This window comes from Lissotriton helveticus, chromosome 8, assembly GCF_964261635.1.
Source record: "Lissotriton helveticus chromosome 8, aLisHel1.1, whole genome shotgun sequence".
NCBI lineage: Eukaryota > Metazoa > Chordata > Amphibia > Caudata > Salamandridae > Lissotriton > Lissotriton helveticus.
In genome coordinates, this window is record NC_136069.1 from 1539723569 (window position 1) to 1539745862 (window position 22294).

The following is a 22294-nucleotide window of genomic DNA, read 5'->3' on the forward strand; positions in this document are numbered from 1 at the left end:
GCCAAGCACCTGGTGGACAGCTGTACTCCAGCACACTTACAGCAATGTCCACAGGGCTGTGATCAGGGGTTGCTTAGATTTGCGTATTCCACCCTATGTTGTGACATTGAGCTCCCTTGTTGAATTTGCTTTAGTCAGCCAAGATGTGGCTGTTGACTCAATTTCAAAGCAGCTTTGGGCTGTTCAAGTGGCTGGTGAATAGCACTTTCTCTTTGTACGCTTTAAAGGTCTAAAGAGTTCTTCATAGGTACTGCTCTGTATGGATTGTTCAAAGATCTGTTGGAAATGCTTATAACGGGATAAATAAATTGAGGGCATGCCTTTTCGGTACCAAACTTGCATGGCTGTCTGGTTTGTGGAAGGTGCTGCAAATGCAAGTCAGGATGGCCGAGTGGTCTAAGGCACTGCGTTCAGGTCGCAGTCTCTTCTGGAGGCGTGGGTTCAAATCCCACTTCTGACAAACCTGTGTTTAATCTTCTTTTTTCTTGAGGGAGAAAATCAGATCATTTCCCTCACATGGGCTTATATGGTTGTCTTTTTGGAAAAGTGCAGTGAGTTTTTTTCTTGCTATAGCCACTCATGGCCTAAGATGTGTGTTTTTTTTGTTCACACTATCTTTCTCACTATGTAGATTAACAAGCAACATGTGGTCAGGATGGCCGAGTGGTCTAAGGCGCTGCGTTAAGGCTGAGTCTCTCCTGGAGGCGTGGGTTCGAATCCCACTTCTGACAAAACTTTAAGTCCATTTTGTCTCTGCGTTCCTTCAGAATCTCAGCTAAAAATTGGCAGTGCATATAATATCTGAATAAGTACCAAACTTCAGTTTCAAATGCAAATGAATTTGCCCAATTCTGTCTTCAAGCTTGTATAATATTCTTCTAGCACTAGTGGTGTTTTATGTGTTTTTTGGGGGGTGCCTAAAAAATCCCTTTTATTGAAGAAATGGCTTACATTCAGTCTTGTGATATTTTTGGTTTCCAATAAGTAGATTTTTAATTTTATGTAACCTCATTTTCTAATGATCCATTCAAGAGATGTTTCCACTATGAAATGAAGAGCAAGGGGAAAGAGCACAAATGATAGATCCAGTGAGTGAGATGGGGTGTTGAGGAAGGAGAGAATGAAACAAAGACAGAGTGAGTGAACGGCAGGTAGGCATAGAAGAGGAGACTAGAAGTGAAGGTGACTTGCTTTTCCCTGCTCTTGACCTCCCACCCATCTCAAACCAATCACAAACATACCTTCTATGCAACGTTGGTATGCAGAACTTCACTCCTCAGCCAGTGAGGGTGAGTCCCAAGCCAGGGGCTAGAGAGCAAAAGAATGGATGTGCTCAGACGTTCCTTGCTAGGGACAGTTGATCTGAAACAAGGCCTGCTCTCTTGTTTCCAACAAGGATCTAGAAATTCTGCATGAATCTGCAAGGCACATTGACAGCATGAATTTGCATAAACTGCCCCATCTTCTGCCTTCCTACTTCCTGAGCAGTAGTTGTTTGTGTATAAAGAGAGAGGTCGCAGGCAAGATAATTTTGTGAGTAGGATACAGAACCCTAAATAGCTGGTGAGAGGTATAAGTTATTCTAAAAGCATAAAAACAGTACACCTGTGAAATGAAATGCTTTCATATGTGATCTTCTGTGTTTATTGTCCTGTGCAAAAAGTTGCACCTTGTGTTTGAAGGTTGAAATTATTTCAAGCTTGCATGGACGCAGAAATTTCTGAGTGACTTTTATACATTTCTTAGGACTCTTCACTGTCAGGATGGCCGAGTGGTCTAAGGCGCTGTGTCTAGGCTGCAGTCTCCTCTGGAGACGTGGGTTCGAATCCCACTTCTGAAATGACTTTTGGAGATATAATCTTCTTCATCAGGATAACATCTGATGGAAGTTGCATCTGTTCGTCTTCACCTGGGACGTTATTCCGTCCTCGTCTAGTCAAGAGAGCTTGGGTTTCTCATATATTTCTGTTGTACAAAGTCTTGCTGATAAAGTGCAATCATTACCAAATGAGCTTAGGACCCATGTAAGAGCTCATCTAGAAGAGTCATGCTCTTGTATTCCCTGGCCAGACAGGCCATGCAAATTTGGAAGAATGCCAAGCACCTGGTAGACAGCTGTACTCCAGCACACTTACAGCAATGTCCTCAGGGCTGTGATCAGGGGCTGCTTAGATTTGCGTATTCCACCCTATGTTGTGACATTGAGCTCCCTTGTTGAATTTGCTTTAGTCAGCGAAGATGTGGCTGTTGACTCAATTTCAAAGCAGCTTTGGGCCGTTCAAGTGGCTGGTGAATAGCACTTTCTCTTTGTACGCTTTAAAGGTCTAAAGAGTTCTTCATAGGTACTGCTCTGTATGGATTGTTCAAAGATCTGTTGGAAATGCTTATAATGGGATAAATAAATTGAGGGCATGCCTTTTCGGTACCAAACTTGCATGGCTGTCTGGCTTGTGGAAGGTGCTGCAAATGCAAGTCAGGATGGCCGAGTGGTCTAAGGCGCTGCGTTAAGGTTGCAGTCTCTTCTGGAGGTGTGGGTTCAAATCCCACTTCTGACAAACCTGTGTTTAATCTTCTTTTTTCTTGAGGGAGAAAATCAGATCATTTCCCTCACATGGGCTTATATGGTTGTCTTTTTGGAAAAGTGCAGTGAGTTTTTTTCTTGCTATAGCCACTTATGGCCTAACATGTGTGTTTTTTTTGTTCACGCTATCTTTCTCACTATGTAGATGGACAAGCAACATGTGGTCAGGATGGCCGAGTGGTCTAAAGTGCTGCGTTAAGGCCGCAGTCTCTCCTGGAGGCGTGGGTTCGAATCCCACTTCTGACAAAACTTTAAGTCCATTTTGTCTCTGCGTTCCTTCAGAATCTCAGCTAAAAATTGGCAGTGCATATAATATCTGAATAAGTACCAAACTTCAGTTTCAACTGCAAATGAATTTGCCCAATTCTGTCTTCAAGCTCGTATAATATTCTTCTAGCACTAGTGGTGTTTTATGTGTTTTTTGGGGGGTGCCTAAAAAATCCCTTTTATTGAAGAAATGGCTTACATTCAGTCTTGTGATATTTTTGGTTTCCAATAAGTAGATGTTTAATTTTATGTAACCTCATTTTCTAATGATCCATTCAAGAGATGTTTCCACTATGAAATGAAGAGCAAGGGGAAAGAGCACAAATGATAGAGCGAGTGAGTGAGATGGGGTGTTGAGGAAGGAGAGAATGAAACAAAGACAGAGTGAGTGAACGGCATGTAGGCATAGAAGAGGAGACTAGAAGTGAAAGTGACTTGCTTTTCCCTGCTCTTGAACTCCCACCCATCTCAAACCAATCACAAACATACCTTCTATGCAACGTTGGTATGCAGAACTTCACTCCTCAGCCAGTGGGGGTGAGACCCAAGCCAGGGGCTAGAGAGCAAAAGAATGGATGTGCTCAGACGTTCCTTGCTAGGGACAGTTGATCTGAAACAAGGCGTGCTCTCTTGTTTCCAGCAAGGATCTAGAAATTCTGCATGAATGTGCAAGGCACATTGACAGCATAAATTTGCATAAACTGCCCCACCTTCTGCCTTCCTACTTCCTGAGCAGTAGTTGTTTGTGTATAGAGAGAAAGGTCGCAGGCAAGATAATTTTGTGAGTAGGATACAGAACCCTAAATAGCTGGTGAGAGGTATAAGTTATTCTAAAAGCATAAAAACAGTACACCTATGAAATGAAATGCTTTCATATGTGATCTTCTGTGTTTATTGTCCTGTGCAAAAAGTTGCACCTTGTGTTTGAAGGTTGAAATTATTTCAAGCTTGCATGGACGCAGACATTTCTGAGTGACTTTTATACATTTCTTAGGACTCTTCACTGTCAGGATGGCCGAGTGGTCTAAGGCGCTGTGTTTAGGCTGCAGTCTCCTATGGAGGCGTGGGTTCATATCCCACTTCTGAAATGACTTTTGGAGATATAATCTTCTTCATCAGGATAACATCTGATGGAAGTTGCTTCTGTTCGTCTTCACCTGGGACGTTATTCTGTCCTCGTCTAGTCAAGAGAGCTTGGGTTTCTCATATATTTCGGTTGTACAAAGTCTTGCTGATAAAGTGCAATCCTTACCAAATGAGCTTATGACCCATGTAAGAGCTCATCTAGAAGAGTCATTCTCTTGTATTCCCTGGCCAGACAGGCCATACAAATTTGGAAGAATGCCAAGCACCTGGTAGACAGCTGGACTCCAGCACACTTACAGCAATTTCCTCAGGGCAGTGATCAGGGGCTGCTTAGATTTGCGAATTCCATCCTATGTTGTGACATTGAGATCCCTTGTTGAATTTGCTTTAGTCAGCCAAGATGTGGCTATTGACTCAATTTCAAAGCAGCTTTGGGCCGTTCAAGTGGCTGGTGAATAGCACTTTCTCTTTGTACTCATTAAAGGTCTAAGGAGTTCTTCATAGGTACTGCTCTGTATGGATTGTTCAAAGATCTGTTGGAAATTCTTATAATGGGATAAATAAATTGAGGGCATGCCTTTTCGGTACCCCACTTGCATGGCTGTCTGGCTTGTGGAAGGTGCTGCAAATGCAAGTCAGGATGGCCGAGTGGTCTAAGGCGCTGCGTTCAGGTCGCAGTCTCTTCTGGAGGCGTGGGTTCAAATCCCACTTCTGACAAACCTGTGTTTAATCTTCTTTTTTCTTGAGGGAGAAAATCAGATCATTTCCCTCACATGGGCTTATATGGTTGTCTTTTTGGAAAAGTGCAGTGAGTTTTTTTCTTGCTATAGCCACTCATGGCCTAAGATGTGTGTTTTTTTTGTTCACACTATCTTTCTCACTATGTAGATGAACAAGCAACATGTGGTCAGGATGGCCGAGTGGTCTAAGGCGCTGCGTTAAGGCCGCAGTCTCTCCTGGAGGCGTGGGTTCGAATCCCAATTCTGACAAAACTTTACGTACATTTTGTCTCTGCGTTCCTTCAGAATCTCAGCTAAAAATTGGCAGTGCATATAATATCTGAATAAGTACCAAACTTCAGTTTCAACTGCAAATGAATTTGCCCAATTCTGTCTTCAAGCTCGTATAATATTCTTCTAGCACTAGTGGTGTTTTATGTGTTTTTTGGGGGGTGCCTAAAAAATCCATTTTATTGAAGAAATAGCTTACATTCAGTCTTGTGATATTTTTGGTTTCCAATAAGTAGATTTTTAATTTTATGTAACCTCATTTTCTAATGATCCATTCAAGAGATGTTTCCACTATGAAATGAAGAGCAAGGGGAAAGAGCACAAATGATAGAGCCAGTGAGTGAGATGGGGTGTTGAGGAAGGAGAGAATGAAACAAAGACAGAGTGAGTGAACGGCAGGTAGGCATAGAAGAGAAGACTAGAAGTGAAGGTGACTTGCTTTTCCCTGCTCTTGACCTCCCACCCATCTCAAACCAATCACAAACATACCTTCTATGTAACGTTGGTATGCAGAACTTCACTCCTCTGCCAGTGAGGGTGAGTCCAAAGCCAGGGGCTAGAGAGCAAAAGAATGGATGTGCTCAGACGTTCCTTGCTAGGGACAGTTGATCTGAAACAAGGCCTGCTCTCTTGTTTCCAGCAAGGATCTAGAAATTCGCAATGAATCTGCAAGGCACATTGACAGCATAAATTTGCATAAACTGCCCCACCTTCTGCCTTCCTACTTCCTGAGCAGTAGTTGTTTGTGTATAAAGAGAGAGGTCGCAGGCAAGGTAATTTTGTGAGTAGGATACAGAACCCTAAATAGCTGGTAAGAGGTATAAGTTATTCTAAAAGCATAAAAACAGTACACCTGTGAAATGAAATGCTTTCATATGTGATCTTCTGTGTTTATTGTCTTGTGCAAAAAGTTGCACCTTGTGTTTGAAGGTTGAAATTATTTCAAGCTTGCATGGACGCAGAAATTTCTGAGTGACTTTTATACATTTCTTATGACTCTTCGCTGTCAGGATGGCCGAGTGGTCTAAGGCGCTGTGTTTAGGCCGCAGTCTCCTCTGGAGGCGTGGGTTCGAATCCCACTTCTGACATGACTTTTGGAGATATAATCTTCTTCATCAGGATAACATCTGATGGAAGTTGCATCTGTTCGTCTTCACCTGGGACGTTATTCCGTCCTCGTCTAGTCAAGAGAGCTTTGGTTTCTCATATATTTCTGTTGTACCAAGTCTTGCTGATAAAAGTGCAATCCTTACCAAATGAGCTTAGGACCCATGTAAGAGCTCATATAGAAGAGTCATGCTCTTGTATTCCCTGGCCAGACAGGCCATGCAAATTTGGAAGAATGCCAAGCACCTGGTGGACAGCTGTACTCCAGCACACTTACAGCAATGTCCACAGGGCTGTGATCAGGGGTTGCTTAGATTTGCGTATTCCACCCTATGTTGTGACATTGAGCTCCCTTGTTGAATTTGCTTTAGTCAGCCAAGATGTGGCTGTTGACTCAATTTCAAAGCAGCTTTGGGCCGTTCAAGTGGCTGGTGAATAGCACTTTCTCTTTGTACGCTTTAAAGGTCTAAAGAGTTCTTCATAGGTACTGCTCTGTATGGATTGTTCAAAGATCTGTTGGAAATGCTTATAACGGGATAAATAAATTGAGGGCATGCCTTTTCGGTACCAAACTTGCATGGCTGTCTGGTTTGTGGAAGGTGCTGCAAATGCAAGTCAGGATGGCCGAGTGGTCTAAGGCACTGCGTTCAGATCGCAGTCTCTTCTGGAGGCGTGGGTTCAAATCCCACTTCTGACAAACCTGTGTTTAATCTTCTTTTTTCTTGAGGGAGAAAATCAGATCATTTCCCTCACATGGGCTTATATGGTTGTCTTTTTGGAAAAGTGCAGTGAGTTTTTTTCTTGCTATAGCCACTCATGGCCTAAGATGTGTGTTTTTTTTGTTCACACTATCTTTCTCACTATGTAGATTAACAAGCAACATGTGGTCAGGATGGCCGAGTGGTCTAAGGCGCTGCGTTAAGGCTGAGTCTCTCCTGGAGGCGTGGGTTCGAATCCCACTTCTGACAAAACTTTAAGTCCATTTTGTCTCTGCGTTCCTTCAGAATCTCAGCTAAAAATTGGCAGTGCATATAATATATGAATAAGTACCAAACTTCAGTTTCAACTGCAAATGAATTTGCCCAATTCTGTCTTCAAGCTTGTATAATATTCTTCTAGCACTAGTGGTGTTTTATGTGTTTTTTGGGGGGTGCCTAAAAAATCCCTTTTATTGAAGAAATGGCTTACATTCAGTCTTGTGATATTTTTGGTTTCCAATAAGTAGATTTTTAATTTTATGTAACCTCATTTTCTAATGATCCATTCAAGAGATGTTTCCACTATGAAATGAAGAGCAAGGGGAAAGAGCACAAATGATAGAGCCAGTGAGTGAGATGGGGTGTTGAGGAAGGAGAGAATGAAACAAAGACAGAGTGAGTGAACGGCAGGTAGGCATAGAAGAGGAGACTAGAAGTGAAGGTGACTTGCTTTTCCCTGCTCTTGACCTCCCACCCATCTCAAACCAATCACAAACATACCTTCTATGCAACATTGGTATGCAGAACTTCACTCCTCAGCCAGTGAGGGTGAGTCCCAAGCCAGGGGCTAGAGAGCAAAAGAATGGATGTGCTCAGACGTTCCTTGCTAGGGACAGTTGATCTGAAACAAGGCCTGCTCTCTTGTTTCCAACAAGGATCTAGAAATTCTGCATGAATCTGCAAGGCACATTGACAGCATAAATTTGCATAAACTGCCCCACCTTCTGCCTTCCTACTTCCTGAGCAGTAGTTGTTTGTGTATAAAGAGAGAGGTCGCAGGCAAGATAATTTTGTGAGTAGGATACAGAACCCTAAATAGCTGGTGAGAGGTATAAGTTATTCTAAAAGCATAAAAACAGTACACCTGTGAAATGAAATGCTTTCATATGTGATCTTCTGTGTTTATTGTCCTGTGCAAAAAGTTGCACCTTGTGTTTGAAGGTTGAAATTATTTCAAGCTTGCATGGACGCAGAAATTTCTGAGTGACTTTTATACATTTCTTAGGACTCTTCGCTGTCAGGATGGCCGAGTGGTCTAAGGCGCTGTGTCTAGGCTGCAGTCTCCTCTGGAGGCGTGGGTTCGAATCCCACTTCTGAAATGACTTTTGGAGATATAATCTTCTTCATCAGGATAACATCTGATGGAAGTTGCATCTGTTCGTCTTCACCTGGGACGTTATTCCGTCCTCGTCTAGTCAGGAGAGCTTGGGTTTCTCATATGTTTCTGTTGTACAAAGTCTTGCTGATAAAGTGCAATCCTTACCAAATGAGCTTAGGACCCATGTAAGAGCTCATCTAGAAGAGTCATGCTCTTGTATTCCCTGGCCAGACAGGCCATGCAAATTTGGAAGAATGCCAAGCACCTGGTAGACAGCTGTACTCCAGCACACTTACAGCAATGTCCTCAGGGCTGTGATCAGGGGCTGCTTAGATCTGCGTATTCCACCCTATGGTGTGACATTGAGCTCCCTTGTTGAATTTGCTTTAGTCAGCCAAGATGTGGCTGTTGACTCAATTTCAAAGCAGCTTTGGGCCGTTCAAGTGGCTGGTGAATAGCACTTTCTCTTTGTACGCTTTAAAGGTCTAAAGAGTTCTTCATAGGTACTGATCTGTATGGATTGTTCAAAGATCTGTTGGAAATGCTTATAATGGGATAAATAAATTGAGGGCATGCCTTTTCGGTACCAAACTTGCATGGCTGTCTGGCTTGTGGAAGGTGCTGCAAATGCAAGTCAGGACGGCCGAGTGGTCTAAGGCGCTGCGTTCAGGTCGAGGTCTGTTCTGGAGGTGTGAGTTCAAATCCCACTTCTGACAAACCTGTGTTTAATCTTCTTTTTTCTTGAGGGAGAAAATCAGATCATTTCCCTCACATGGGCTTATATGGTTGTCTTTTTGGAAAAGTGCAGTGAGTTTTTTTCTTGCTATAGCCACTTATGGCCTAAGATGTGTGTTTTTTTTGTTCAAACTATCTTTCTCACTATGTAGATGTACAAGCAACACGTGATCAGGATGGCTGAGTGGTCTAAGGCGCTGCGTTAAGGCCGCAGTCTCTCCTGGAGGTGTGGGTTCGAATCCCACTTCTGACAAAACTTTAAGTCCATTTTGTCTCTGCGTTCCTTCAGAATCTCAGCTAAAAATTGGCAGTGCATATAATATATGAATAAGTACCAAACTTCAGTTTCAACTGCAAATGAATTTGCCCAATTCTGTCTTCAAGCTCTTATAATATTCTTCTATCACTAGTGGTGTTTTATGTGTTTTTTGGGGGGTGCCTAAAAAATCCCTTTTATTGAAGAAATGGCTTACATTCAGTCTTGTGATATTTTTGGTTTCCAATAAGTAGATTTTTAATTTTATGTAACCTCATTTTCTAATGATCCATTCAAGAGATGTTTCCACTATGAAATGAAGAGCAAGGGGAAAGAGCACAAATGATAGAGCGAGTGAGTGAGATGGGGTGTTGAGGAAGGAGAGAATGAAACAAAGACAGAGTGAGTGAACGGCAGGTAGGCATAGAAGAGGAGACTAGAAGTGAAAGTGACTTGCTTTTCCCTGCTCTTGACCTCCCACCCATCTCAAACCAATCACAAACATACCTTCTATGCAACGTTGGTATGCAGAACTTCACTCCTCAGCCAGTGAGGGTGAGTCCCAAGCCAGGGGCTAGAGAGCAAAAGAATGAATGTGCTCAGACGTTCCTTGCTAGGGACAGTTGATCTGAAACAAGGCCTGCTCTCTTGTTTCCAGCAAGGATCTAGAAATTCTGCATGAATGTGCAAGGCACATTGACAGCATAAATTTGCATAAACTGCCCCACCTTCTGCCTTCCTACTTCCTGAGCAGTAGTTGTTTGTGTATAGAGAGAAAGGTCGCAGGCAAGGTAATTTTGTGAGTAGGATACAGAACCCTAAATAGCTGGTGAGAGGTATAAGTTATTCTAAAAGCATAAAAACAGTACACCTGTGAAATGAAATGCTTTCATATGTGATCTTCTGTGTTTATTGTCCTGTGCAAAAAGTTGCACCTTGTGTTTGAAGGTTGAAATTATTTCAAGCGTGCATGGACGCAGAAATTTCTGAGTGACTTTTATACATTTCTTAGGACTCTTCACTGTCAGGATGGCCGAGTGGTCTAAGGCACTGTGTTTAGGCCGCAGTCTCCTCTGGAGACATGGGTTCGAATCCCACTTCTGACATGACTTTTGGAGATATAATCTTCTTCATCAGGATAACATCTGATGGAAGTTGCATCTTTTCTTCTTCACCTGGGACGTTATTCCGTCCTCGTCTAGTCAAGAGAGCTTGGGTTTCTCATATATTTCTGTTGTACAAAGTCTTGCTGATAAAGTGCAATCCTTACCAAATGAGCTTAGGACCCATGTAAGAGCTCATCTAGAAGAGTCATGCTCTTGTATTCCCTGGCCAGACAGGCCATGCAAATTTGGAAGAATGCCAAGCACCTGGTAGACAGCTGTACTCCAGCACACTTACAGCAATGTCCTCAGGGCTGTGATCAGGGGCTGCTTAGATTTGCGTATTCCACCCTATGTTGTGACATTGAGCTCCCTTGTTGAATTTGCTTTAGTCAGCAGAGATGTGGCTGTTGACTCAATTTCAAAGCAGCTTTGGGCCGTTCAAGTGGCTGGTGAATAGCACTTTCTCTTTGTACGCTTTAAAGGTCTAAAGAGTTCTTCATAGGTACTGCTCTGTATGGATTGTTCAAAGATCTGTTGGAAATGCTTATAATGGGATAAATAAATTGAGGGCATGCTTTTTCGGTACCAAACTTGCATGGCTGTCTGGCTTGTGGAAAGTGCTGCAAATGCAAGTCAGGATGGCCGAGTGGTCTAAGGCGCTGCGTTCAGGTCGCAGTCTCTTCTGGAGGCGTGGGTTCAAATCCCACTTCTGACAAACCTGTGTTTAATCTTCTTTTTTCTTGAGGGAGAAAATCAGATCATTTCCCTCACATGGGCTTATATGGTTGTCTTTTTGGAAAAGTGCAGTGAGTTTTTTTCTTGCTATAGCCACTTATGGCCTAAGATGTGTGTTTTTTTGTGTTCACACTATCTTTCTCACTATGTAGATGGACAAGCAACATGTGGTCAGGATGGCCGAGTGGTCTAAGGCGCTGCGTTACGGCCGCAGTCTCTCCTGGAGGCGTGGGTTCGAATCCCACTTTTGACAAAACTTTAAGTCCATTTTGTCTCTGCGTTCCTTCAGAATCTCAGCTAAAAATTGGCAGTGCATATAATATCTGAATAAGTACCAAACTTCAGATTCAACTGCAAATGAATTTGCCCAATTCTGTCTTCAAGCTCTTATAATATTCTTCTAGCACTAGTGGTGTTTTATGTGTTTTTTGGGGGGTGCCTAAAAAATCCCTTTTATTGAAGAAATGGCTTACATTCAGTCTTGTGATATTTTTGGTTTCCAATAAGTAGATTTTTAATTTTATGTAACCTAATTTTCTAATGATCCATTCAAGAGATGTTTCCACTATGAAATGAAGAGCAAGGGGAAAGAGCACAAATGATAGAGCCAGTGAGTGAGATGGGGTGTTGAGGAAGGAGAGAACGAAACAAAGACAGAGTGAGTGAACGGCAGGTAGGCATAGAAGAGGAGACTAGAAGTGAAGGTGACTTGCTTTTCCCTGCTCTTGACCTCCCACCCATCTCAAACCAATGACAAACATACCTTCTATGTAACGTTGGTATGCAGAACTTCACTCCTCAGCCAGTGAGGGTGAGTCCCAAGCCAGGGGCTAGAGAGCAAAAGAATGGATGTGCTCAGACGTTCCTTGCTAGGGACAGTTGATCTGAAACAAGGCCTGCTCTCTTGTTTCCAGCAAGGATCTAGAAATTCTGCATGAATCTGCAAGGCACATTGACAGCATAAATTTCCATAAACTGCCCCACCTTCTGCCTTCCTACTTCCTGAGCAGTAGTTGTTTGTGTATAAAGAGAGAGGTCGCAGGCAAGGTAATTTTGTGAGTAGGATACAGAACCCTAAATAGCTGGTGAGAGGTATAAGTTATTCTAAAAGCATAAAAACAGTACACCTGTGAAATGAAATGCTTTCATATGTGATCTTCTGTGTTTATTGTCCTGTGCAAAAAGTTGCACCTTGTGTTTGAAGGTTGAAATTATTTCAAGCTTGCATGGACGCAGACATTTCTGAGTGACTTTTATACATTTCTTAGGACTCTTCACTGTCAGGATGGCCGAGTGGTCTAAGGCGCTGTGTTTAGGCACCAGTCTCCTCTGGAGCGTGGGTTCGAATCCCACTTCTGAAATGACTTTTGGAGATATAATCTTCTTCATCAGGATAACATCTGATGGAAGTTGCTTCTGTTCGTCTTCACCTGGGACGTTATTCTGTCCTCGTCTAGTCAAGAGAGCTTGGGTTTCTCATATATTTCTGTTGTACAAAGTCTTGCTGATAAAGTGCAATCCTTACCAAATGAGCTTATGACCCATGTAAGAGCTCATCTAGAAGAGTCATTCTCTTGTATTCCCTGGCCAGACAGGCCATACAAATTTGGAAGAATGCCAAGCACCTGGTAGACAGCTGGACTCCAGCACACTTACAGCAATTTCCTCAGGGCTGTGATCAGGGGCTGCTTAGATTTGCGTATTCCACCCTATGTTGTGACATTGAGCTCCCTTGTTGAATTTGCTTTAGTCAGCCAAGATGTGGCTGTTGACTCAATTTCAAAGCAGCTTTGGGCCGTTCAAGTGGCTGGTGAATAGCACTTTCTCTTTGTACGCTTTAAGGGTCTAAAGAGTTCTTCATAGGTACTGCTCTGTATGGATTGTTCAAAGATCTGTTGGAAATGCTTATAATGGGATAAATAAATTGAGGGCATGCCTTTTCGGTACCAAACTTGCATGGCTGTCTGGCTTGTGGAAGGTGCTGCAAATGCAAGTCAGGATGGCCGAGTGGTCTAAGGCGCTGCGTTCAGGTCGCAGTTTCTTCTGGAGGCGTGGGTTCAAAGCCCACTTCTGACAAACCTGTGTTTAATCTTCTTTTTTCTTGAGGGAGAAAATCAGATCATTTCCCTCACATGGGCTTATATGGTTGTCTTTTTGGATAAGTGCAGTGAGTTTTTTTCTTGCTATAGCCACTTATGGCCTAAGATATGTGTTTTTTTTGTTCACACTATCTTTCTCACTATGTAGATGGACAAGCAACATGTGGTCAGGATGGCCGAGTGGTCTAAGGCGCTGTGTTAAGGCCGCAGTCTCTCCTGGAGGCGTGGGTTTGAATCCCACTTCTGACAAAACTTTAAGTCCATTTTGTCTCTGCGTTCCTTCAGAATCTCAGCTAAAAATTGGCAGTGCATATAATATCTGAATAAGTACCAAACTTCAGTTTCAACTGCAAATGAATTTGCCCAATTCTGTCTTCAAGCTCTTATAATATTCTTCTAGCACTAGTGGTGTTTTATGTGTTTTTTGGGGGGTGCCTAAAAAATCCCTTTTATTGAAGAAATGGCTTACATTCAGTCTTGTGATATTTTTGGTTTCCAATAAGTAGATTTTTAATTTTATGTAACCTCATTTTCTAATGATCCATTCAAGAGATGTTTCCACTATGAAATGAAGAGCAAGGGGAAAGAGCACAAATGATAGAGCGAGTGAGTGAGATGGGGTGTTGAGGAAGGAGAGAATGAAACAAAGACAGAGTGAGTGAACGGCAGGTAGGCATAGAAGAGGAGACTAGAAGTGAAGGTGACTTGCTTTTCCCTGCTCTTGACCTCCCACCCATCTCAAACCAATCACAAACATACCTTCTATGTAACGTTGGTATGCAGAACTTCACTCCTCAGCCAGTGAGGGTGAGTCCCAAGCCAGGGGCTAGAGAGCAAAAGAATGGATGTGCTCAGACGTTCCTTGCTAGGACAGTTGATCTGAAACAAGGCCTGCTCTCTTGTTTCCAGCAAGGATCTAGAAATTCTGCATGAATCTGCAAGGCACATTGACAGCATAAATTTCCATAAACTGCCCCACCTTCTGCCTTCCTACTTCCTGAGCAGTAGTTGTTTGTGTATAAAGAGAGAGGTCGCAGGCAAGATAATTTTGTGAGTAGGATACAGAACCCTAAATAGCTGGTGAGAGGTATAAGTTATTCTAAAAGCATAAAAACAGTACACCTGTGAAATGAAATGCTTTCATATGTGATCTTCTGTGTTTATTGTCCTGTGCAAAAAGTTGCACCTTGTGTTTGAAGGTTGAAATTATTTCAAGCTTGCATGGACACAGAAATTTCTGAGTGACTTTTATACATTTCTTAGGGCTCTTCACTGTCAGGATGGCCGAGTGGTCTAAGGCGCTGTGTCTAGGCTGCAGTCTCCTCTGGAGGCGTGGGTTTGAATCCCACTTCTGAAATGACTTTTGGAGATATAATCTTCTTCATCAGGATAACATCTGATGGAAGTTGCATCTGTTCGTCTTCACCTGGGACGTTATTCCGTCCTCGTCTAGTCAGGAGAGCTTGGGTTTCTCATATGTTTCTGTTGTACAACGTCTTGCTGATAAAGTGCAATCCTTACCAAATGAGCTTAGGACCCATGTAAGAGCTCATCTAGAAGAGTCATGCTCTTGTATTCCCTGGCCAGACAGGCCATGCAAATTTGGAAGAATGCCAAGCACCTGGTAGACAGCTGTACTCCAGCACACTTACAGCACTGTCCTCAGGGCTGTGATCAGGGGCTGCTTAGATTTGCGTATTCCACCCTATGTTGTGACATTGAGCTCCCTTGTTGAATTTGCTTTAGTCAGCCAAGATGTGGCTGTTGACTCAATTTCAAAGCAGCTTTGGGCCGTTCAAGTGGCTGGTGAATAGCACTTTCTCTTTGTACGCTTTAAAGGTCTAAAGAGTTCTTCATAGGTACTGCTCTGTATGGATTGTTCAAAGATCTGTTGGAAATGCTTATAATGGGATAAATAAATTGAGGGCATGCCTTTTCGGTACCAAACTTGCATGGCTGTCTGGCTTGTGGAAGGTGCTGCAAATGCAAGTCAGGATGGCCGAGTGGTCTAAGGCGCTGCGTTCTGGTCGAGGTCTCTTCTGGAGGCGTGAGTTCAAATCCCACTTCTGACAAACCTGTGTTTAATCTTCTTTTTTCTTGAGGGAGAAAATCAGATCATTTCCCTCACATGGGCTTATATGGTTGTCTTTTTGGAAAAGTGCAGTGAGTTTTTTTCTTGCTATAGCCACTTATGGCCTAAGATGTGTCTTTTTTTGTTCACACTATCTTTCTCGCTATGTAGATGGACAAGCAACATGTGATCAGGATGGCTGAGTGGTCTAAGGCGCTGTGTTAAGGCCGCAGTCTCTCCTGGAGGTGTGGGTTCGAATCCCACTTCTGACAAAACTTTAAGTCCATTTTGTCTCTGCGTTCCTTCAGAATCTCAGCTAAAAATTGGCAGTGCATATAATATCTGGATAAGTACCAAACTTCAGTTTCAACTGCAAATGAATTTGCCCAATTCTGTTTTCAAGCTCTTATAATATTCTTCTATCACTAGTGGTGTTTTATGTGTTTTTTGGGGGGTGCCTAAAAAATCCCTTTTATTGAAGAAATGGCTTACATTCAGTCTTGTGATATTTTTGGTTTCCAATAAGTAGATTTTTAATTTTATGTAACCTCATTTTCTAATGATCCATTCAAGAGATGTTTCCACTATGAAATGAAGAGCAAGGGGAAAGAGCACAAATGATAAAGCGAGTGAGTGAGATGGGGTGTTGAGGATGGAGAGAATGAAACAAAGACAGAGTGAGTGAACGGCAGGTAGGCATAGAAGAGGAGACTAGAAGTGAAAGTGACTTGCTTTTCCCTGCTCTTGACCTCCCACCCATCTCAAACCAATCACAAACATACCTTCTATGCAACATTGGTATGCAGAACTTCACTCCTCAGCCAGTGAGGGTGAGTCCCAAGCCAGGGGCTAGAGAGCAAAAGAATGGATGTGCTCAGACGTTCCTTGCTAGGGACAGTTGATCTGAAACAAGGCCTGCTCTCTTGTTTCCAACAAGGATCTAGAAATTCTGCATGAATCTGCAAGGCACATTGACAGCATAAATTTGCATAAACTGCCCCACCTTCTGCCTTCCTACTTCCTGAGCAGTAGTTGTTTGTGTATAAAGAGAGAGGTCGCAGGCAAGATAATTTTGTGAGTAGGATACAGAACCCTAAATAGCTGGTGAGAGGTATAAGTTATTCTAAAAGCATAAAAACAGTACACCTGTGAAATGAAATGCTTTCATATGTGATCTTCTGTGTTTATTGTCCTGTGCAAAAAGTTGCACCTTGTGTTTGAAGGTTGAAATTATTTCAAGCTTGCATGGACGCAGAAATTTCTGAGTGACTTTTATACATTTCTTAGGACTCTTCACTGTCAGGATGGCCGAGTGGTCTAAGGCGCAGTGTCTAGGCTGCAGTCTCCTCTGGAGGTGTGGGTTCGAATCCCACTTCTGAAATAACTTTTGGAGATATAATCTTCTTCATCAGGATAACATCTGATGGAAGTTGCATCTGTTCGTCTTCACCTGGGACGTTATTCCGTCCTCGTCTAGTCAAGAGAGCTTGGGTTTCTCATATATTTCTGTTGTACAAAGTCTTGCTGATAAAGTGCAATCCTTACCAAATGAGCTTAGGACCCATGTAAGAGCTCATCTAGAAGAGTCATGCTCTTGTATTCCCTGGCCAGACAGGCCATGCAAATTTGGAAGAATGCCAAGCACCTGGTAGACAGCTGTACTCCAGCACACTTACAGCAATGTCCTCAGGGCTGTGATCAGGGGCTGCTTAGATTTGCGTATTCCACCCTATGTTGTGACATTGAGCTCCCTTGTTGAATTTGCTTTAGTCAGCCAAGATGTGGCTGTTGACTCAATTTCAAAGCAGCTTTGGGCCGTTCAAGTGGCTGGTGAATAGCACTTTCTCTTTGTACGCTTTAAAGGTCTAAAGAGTTCTTCATAGGTACTGCTCTGTATGGATTGTTCAAAAATCTGTTGGAAATGCTTATAATGGGATAAATAAATTGAGGGCATGCCTTTTCGGTACCAAACTTGCATGGCTGTCTGGCTTGTGGAAGGTGCTGCAAATGCAAGTCAGGATGGCCGAGTGGTCTAAGGCGCTGCGTTCAGGTCGCAGTCTCTTCTGGAGGCGTGGGTTCAAATCCCACTTCTGACAAACCTGTGTTTAATCTTCTTTTTTCTTGAGGGAGAAAATCAGATCGTTTCCCTCACATGGGCTTATATGGTTGTCTTTTTGGAAAAGTGCAGTGAGTTTTTTTCTTGCTATAGCCACTTATGGCCTAAGATATGTGTTTTTTTTGTTCACACTATCTTTCTCACTATGTAGATGGACAAACAACATGTGGTCAGGATGGCCGAGTGGTCTAAGGCGCTGCGTTAAGGCCGCAGTCTCTCCTGCAGGCGTGGGTTCGAATCCCACTTCTGACAAAACTTTAAGTCCATTTTGTCTCTGCGTTCCTTCAGAATCTCAGCAAAAAATTGGCAGTGCATATAATATCTGAATAAGTACCAAACTTCAGTTTCAACTGCAAATGAATTTGCCCAATTCTGTCTTCAAGCTCTTATAATATTCTTCTAGCACTAGTGGTGTTTTATGTGTTTTTTGGGGGTGCCTAAAAAATCCCTTTTATTGAAGAAATGGCTTACATTCAGTCTTGTGATATTTTTGGTTTCCAATAAGTAGATTTTTAATTTTATGTAACCTCATTTTCTAATGATCCATTCAAGAGATGTTTCCACTATGAAATGAAGAGCAAGGGGAAAGAGCACAAATGATAGAGCGAGTGAGTGAGATGGGGTGTTGAGGAAGGAGAGAATGAAACAAAGACAGAGTGAGTGAACGGCAGGTAGGCATAGAAGAGGAGACTAGAAGTGAAGGTGACTTGCTTTTCCCTGCTCTTGACCTCCCACCCATCTCAAACCAATCACAAACATACCTTCTATGTAACGTTGGTATGCATAACTTCACTCCTCAGCCAGTGAGGGTGAGTCCCAAGCCAGGGGCTAGAGAGCAAAAGAATGGATGTACTCAGACGTTCCTTGCTAGGGACAGTTGATCTGAAACAAGGCCTGCTCTCTTGTTTCCAGCAAGGATCTAGAAATTCTGCATGAATCTGCAAGGCACATTGACAGCATAAATTTCCATAAACTGCCCCACCTTCTGCCTTCCTACTTCCTGAGCAGTAGTTGTTTGTGTATAAAGAGAGAGGTCGCAGGCAAGGTAATTTTGTGAGTAGGATACAGAACCCTAAATAGCTGGTGAGAGGTATAAGTTATTCTAAAAGCATAAAAACAGTACACCTGTGAAATGAAATGCTTTCATATGTGATCTTCTGTGTTTATTGTCCTGTGCAAAAATTTGCACCTTGTGTTTGAAGGTTGAAATTATTTCAAGCTTGCATGGACGCAGAAATTTCTGAGTGACTTTTATACATTTCTTAGGACTCTTCACTGTCAGGATGGCCGAGTGGTCTAAGGCGCTGTGTTTAGGCCGCAGTCTCCTCTGGAGGCGTGGGTTCGAATCCCACTTCTGACATGACTTTTGGAGATATAATCTTCTTCATCAGGATAACATCTGATGGAAGTTGCATCTGTTCGTCTTCACCTGGGACGTTATTCCGTCCTGGTCTAGTCAAGAGAGCTTGGGTTTCTCATATATTTCTGTTGTACAAAGTCTTGCTGATAAAGTGCAATCCTTACCAAATGAGCTTAGGACCCATGTAAGAGCTCATCTAGAAGAGTCATGCTCTTGTATTCCCTGGCCAGACAGGCCATGCAAATTTGGAAGAATGCCAAGCACCTGGTAGACAGCTGTACTCCAGCACACTTACAGCAATGTCCTCAGGGCTGTGATCAGGGGCTGCTTAGATTTGCGTATTCCACCCTATGTTGTGACATTGAGCTCCCTTGTTGAATTTGCTTTAGTCAGCCAAGATGTGGCTGTTGACTCAATTTCAAAGCAGCTTTGGGCCATTCAAGTGGCTGGTGAATAGCACTTTCTCTTTGTACGCTTTAAAGGTCTAAAGAGTTCTTCATAGGTACTGCTCTGTATGGATTGTTCAAAGATCTGTTGGAAATGCTTATAATGGGATAAATAAATTGAGGGCATGCCTTTTCGGTACCAAACTTGCATGGCTGTCTGGCTTGTGGAAGGTGCTGCAAATGCAAGTCAGGATGGCCGAGTGGTCTAAGGCGCTGCGTTCAGGTTGCAGTCTCTTCTGGATGCGTGGGTTCAAATCCCACTTCTGACAAACGTGTGTTTAATCTTCTTTTTTCTTGAGGGAGAAAATCAGATCATTTCCCTCACATGGGCTTATATGGTTGTCTTTTTGGAAAAGTGCAGTGAGTTTTTTTCTTGCTATAGCCACTTATGGCCTAAGATGTGTGTTTTTTTTGTTCACACTATCTTTCTCACTATGTAGATGGACAAGCAACATGTGGTCAGGATGGCCGAGTGGTCTAAGGCGCTGCGTTAAGGCCGCAGTCTCTCCTGGAGGCGTGGGTTCGAATCCCACTTCTGACAAAACTTTAAGTCCATTTTGTCTCTGCGTTCCTTCAGAATCTCAGCTAAAAATTGGCAGTGCATATAATATCTGAATAAGTACCAAACTTCAGTTTCAACTGCAAATGAATTTGCCCAATTCTGTCTTCAAGCTCTTATAATATTCTTCTAGCACTAGTGGTGTTTTATGTGTTTTTTGGGGGGTGCCTAAAAAATCCCTTTTATTGAAGAAATGGCTTACATTCAGTCTTGTGATATTTTTGGTTTCCAATAAGTAGATTTTTTATTTTATGTAACCTCATTTTCTAATGATCCATTCAAGAGATGTTTCCACTATGAAATGAAGAGCAAGGGGAAAGAGCACAAATGATAGAGCGAGTGAGTGAGATGGGGTGTTGAGGAAGGAGAGAATGAAACAAAGACAGAGTGAGTGAACGGCAGGTAGGCATAGAAGAGGAGACTAGAAGTGAAAGTGACTTGCTTTTCCCTGCTCTTGACCTCCCACCCATCTCAAACCAATCACAAACATACCTTCTATGCAACGTTGGTATGCAGCACTTCACTCCTCAGCCAGTGAGGGTGAGTCCCAAGCCAGGGGCTAGAGAGCAAAAGAATGGATGTGCTCAGACGTTCCTTGCTAGGGACAGTTGATCTGAAACAAGGCCTGCTCTCTTGTTTCCAGCAAGGATCTAGAAATTCTGCATGAATGTGCAAGGCACATTGACAGCATAAATTTGCATAAACTGCCCCACCTTCTGCCTTCCTACTTCCTGAGCAGTAGTTGTTTGTGTATAGAGAGAAAGGTCGCAGGCAAGGTAATTTTGTGAGTAGGATACAGAACCCTAAATAGCTGGTGAGAGGTATAAGTTATTCTAAAAGCATAAAAACAGTACACCTGTGAAATGAAATGCTTTCATATGTGATCTTCTGTGTTTATTGTCCTGTGCAAAAAGTTGCACCTTGTGTTTGAAGGTTGAAATTATTTCAAGCTTGCATGGACGCAGAAATTTCTGAGTGACTTTTATACATTTCTTAGGACTCTTCACTGTCAGGATGGCCGAGTGGTCTAAGGCGCTGTGTTTAGGCCGCAGTCTCCTCTGGAGGCGTGGGTTCGAATCCCACTTCTGAAATTACTTTTGGAGATATAATCTTCTTCATCAGGATAACATCTGATGGAAGTTGCTTCTGTTCGTCTTCACCTGGGACGTTATTCTGTCCTCGTCTAGTCAAGAGAGCTTGGGTTTCTCATATATTTCCGTTGTACAAAGTCTTGCTGATAAAGTGCAATCCTTACCAAATGAGCTTATGACCCATGTAAGAGCTCATCTAGAAGAGTCATTCTCTTGTATTCCCTGGCCAGACAGGCCATACAAATTTGGAAGAATGCCAAGCACCTGGTAGACAGCTGGACTCCAGCACACTTACAGCAATTTCCTCAGGGCAGTGATCAGGGGCTGCTTAGATTTGCGAATTCCACCCTATGTTGTGACATTGAGATCCCTTGTTGAATTTGCTTTAGTCAGCCAAGATGTGGCTATTGACTCAATTTCAAAGCAGCTTTGGGCCGTTCAAGTGGCTGGTGAATAGCACTTTCTCTTTGTACTCATTAAAGGTCTAAGGAGTTCTTCATAGGTACTGCTCTGTATGGATTGTTCAAAGATCTGTTGGAAATGCTTATAATGGGATAAATAAATTGAGGGCATGCCTTTTCGGTACCCCACTTGCATGGCTGTCTGGCTTGTGGAAGGTGCTGCAAATGCAAGTCAGGATGGCCGAGTGGTCTAAGGCGCTGCGTTCAGGTCGTAGTCTCTTCTGGAGGCGTGGGTTCAAATCCCACTTCTGACAAACCTGTGTTTAATCTTCTTTTTTCTTGAGGGAGAAAATCAGATCATTTCCCTCACATGGGCTTATATGGTTGTCTTTTTGGAAAAGTGCAGTGAGTTTTTTTCTTGCTATAGCCACTCATGGCCTAAGATGTGTGTTTTTTTTGTTCACACTATCTTTCTCACTATGTAGATGAACAAGCAACATGTGGTCAGGATGGCCGAGTGGTCTAAGGCGCTGCGTTAAGGCCGCAGTCTCTCCTGGAGGCGTGGGTTTGAATCCCACTTCTGACAAAACTTTAAGTCCATTTTGTCTCTGCGTTCCTTCAGAATCTCAGCTAAAAATTGGCAGTGCATATAATATCTGAATAAGTACCAAACTTCAGTTTCAACTGCAAATGAATTTGCCCAATTCTGTCTTCAAGCTCTTATAATATTCTTCTAGCACTAGTGGTGTTTTATGTGTTTTTTGGGGGGTGCCTAAAAAATCCATTTTATTGAAGAAATAGCTTACATTCAGTCTTGTGATATTTTTGGTTTCCAATAAGTAGATTTTTAATTTTATGTAACCTCATTTTCTAATGATCCATTCAAGAGATGTTTCCACTATGAAATGAAGAGCAAGGGGAAAGAGCACAAATGATAGAACCAGTGAGTGAGATGGGGTGTTGAGGAAGGAGAGAATGAAACAAAGACAGAGTGAGTGAACGGCAGGTAGGCATAGAAGAGGAGACTAGAAGTGAAGGTGACTTGCTTTTCCCTGCTCTTGACCTCCCACCCATCTCAAACCAATCACAAACATACCTTCTATGTAACGTTGGTATGCAGAACTTCACTCCTCAGCCAGTGAGGGTGAGTCCAAAGCCAGGGGCTAGAGAGCAAAAGAATGGATGTGCTCAG

At 42.7% G+C, this 22294-nt stretch overlaps 20 non-coding genes across 20 annotated transcripts; all 20 read left to right on the forward strand.

Annotated features, from left to right (window-relative positions):
* The first annotated feature begins 377 nt into the window (after positions 1-377).
* TRNAL-CAG (transfer RNA leucine (anticodon CAG)) lies at positions 378-460 on the forward strand. Its single transcript has one exon. It is a non-coding gene; the product is annotated as a tRNA-Leu (tRNA).
* A 2012-nt stretch (positions 461-2472) lies between these two features.
* TRNAL-AAG (transfer RNA leucine (anticodon AAG)) lies at positions 2473-2555 on the forward strand. The gene has a single exon. It is a non-coding gene; the product is annotated as a tRNA-Leu (tRNA).
* Positions 2556-2744: 189 nt separating this feature from the next.
* On the forward strand, positions 2745-2827 carry TRNAL-AAG (transfer RNA leucine (anticodon AAG)). Its single transcript has one exon. It is a non-coding gene; the product is annotated as a tRNA-Leu (tRNA).
* A 1741-nt stretch (positions 2828-4568) lies between these two features.
* On the forward strand, positions 4569-4651 carry TRNAL-CAG (transfer RNA leucine (anticodon CAG)). Its single transcript has one exon. It is a non-coding gene; the product is annotated as a tRNA-Leu (tRNA).
* A 189-nt stretch (positions 4652-4840) lies between these two features.
* TRNAL-AAG (transfer RNA leucine (anticodon AAG)) lies at positions 4841-4923 on the forward strand. The gene has a single exon. It is a non-coding gene; the product is annotated as a tRNA-Leu (tRNA).
* A 1026-nt stretch (positions 4924-5949) lies between these two features.
* Positions 5950-6032, forward strand: TRNAL-UAG (transfer RNA leucine (anticodon UAG)). Its single transcript has one exon. It is a non-coding gene; the product is annotated as a tRNA-Leu (tRNA).
* Positions 6033-6665: 633 nt separating this feature from the next.
* TRNAL-CAG (transfer RNA leucine (anticodon CAG)) lies at positions 6666-6748 on the forward strand. The gene has a single exon. It is a non-coding gene; the product is annotated as a tRNA-Leu (tRNA).
* A 3393-nt stretch (positions 6749-10141) lies between these two features.
* On the forward strand, positions 10142-10224 carry TRNAL-UAG (transfer RNA leucine (anticodon UAG)). The gene has a single exon. It is a non-coding gene; the product is annotated as a tRNA-Leu (tRNA).
* Positions 10225-10856: 632 nt separating this feature from the next.
* On the forward strand, positions 10857-10939 carry TRNAL-CAG (transfer RNA leucine (anticodon CAG)). The gene has a single exon. It is a non-coding gene; the product is annotated as a tRNA-Leu (tRNA).
* A 190-nt stretch (positions 10940-11129) lies between these two features.
* Positions 11130-11212, forward strand: TRNAR-ACG (transfer RNA arginine (anticodon ACG)). Its single transcript has one exon. It is a non-coding gene; the product is annotated as a tRNA-Arg (tRNA).
* A 1740-nt stretch (positions 11213-12952) lies between these two features.
* TRNAL-CAG (transfer RNA leucine (anticodon CAG)) lies at positions 12953-13035 on the forward strand. Its single transcript has one exon. It is a non-coding gene; the product is annotated as a tRNA-Leu (tRNA).
* Positions 13036-13224: 189 nt separating this feature from the next.
* TRNAL-AAG (transfer RNA leucine (anticodon AAG)) lies at positions 13225-13307 on the forward strand. The gene has a single exon. It is a non-coding gene; the product is annotated as a tRNA-Leu (tRNA).
* A 1740-nt stretch (positions 13308-15047) lies between these two features.
* Positions 15048-15130, forward strand: TRNAQ-CUG (transfer RNA glutamine (anticodon CUG)). The gene has a single exon. It is a non-coding gene; the product is annotated as a tRNA-Gln (tRNA).
* Positions 15131-17142: 2012 nt separating this feature from the next.
* Positions 17143-17225, forward strand: TRNAL-CAG (transfer RNA leucine (anticodon CAG)). Its single transcript has one exon. It is a non-coding gene; the product is annotated as a tRNA-Leu (tRNA).
* Positions 17226-17414: 189 nt separating this feature from the next.
* TRNAL-AAG (transfer RNA leucine (anticodon AAG)) lies at positions 17415-17497 on the forward strand. Its single transcript has one exon. It is a non-coding gene; the product is annotated as a tRNA-Leu (tRNA).
* Positions 17498-18522: 1025 nt separating this feature from the next.
* TRNAL-UAG (transfer RNA leucine (anticodon UAG)) lies at positions 18523-18605 on the forward strand. Its single transcript has one exon. It is a non-coding gene; the product is annotated as a tRNA-Leu (tRNA).
* A 904-nt stretch (positions 18606-19509) lies between these two features.
* TRNAL-AAG (transfer RNA leucine (anticodon AAG)) lies at positions 19510-19592 on the forward strand. Its single transcript has one exon. It is a non-coding gene; the product is annotated as a tRNA-Leu (tRNA).
* Positions 19593-20618: 1026 nt separating this feature from the next.
* TRNAL-UAG (transfer RNA leucine (anticodon UAG)) lies at positions 20619-20701 on the forward strand. The gene has a single exon. It is a non-coding gene; the product is annotated as a tRNA-Leu (tRNA).
* Positions 20702-21333: 632 nt separating this feature from the next.
* Positions 21334-21416, forward strand: TRNAL-CAG (transfer RNA leucine (anticodon CAG)). Its single transcript has one exon. It is a non-coding gene; the product is annotated as a tRNA-Leu (tRNA).
* A 189-nt stretch (positions 21417-21605) lies between these two features.
* TRNAL-AAG (transfer RNA leucine (anticodon AAG)) lies at positions 21606-21688 on the forward strand. Its single transcript has one exon. It is a non-coding gene; the product is annotated as a tRNA-Leu (tRNA).
* Positions 21689-22294: the final 606 nt, after the last annotated feature.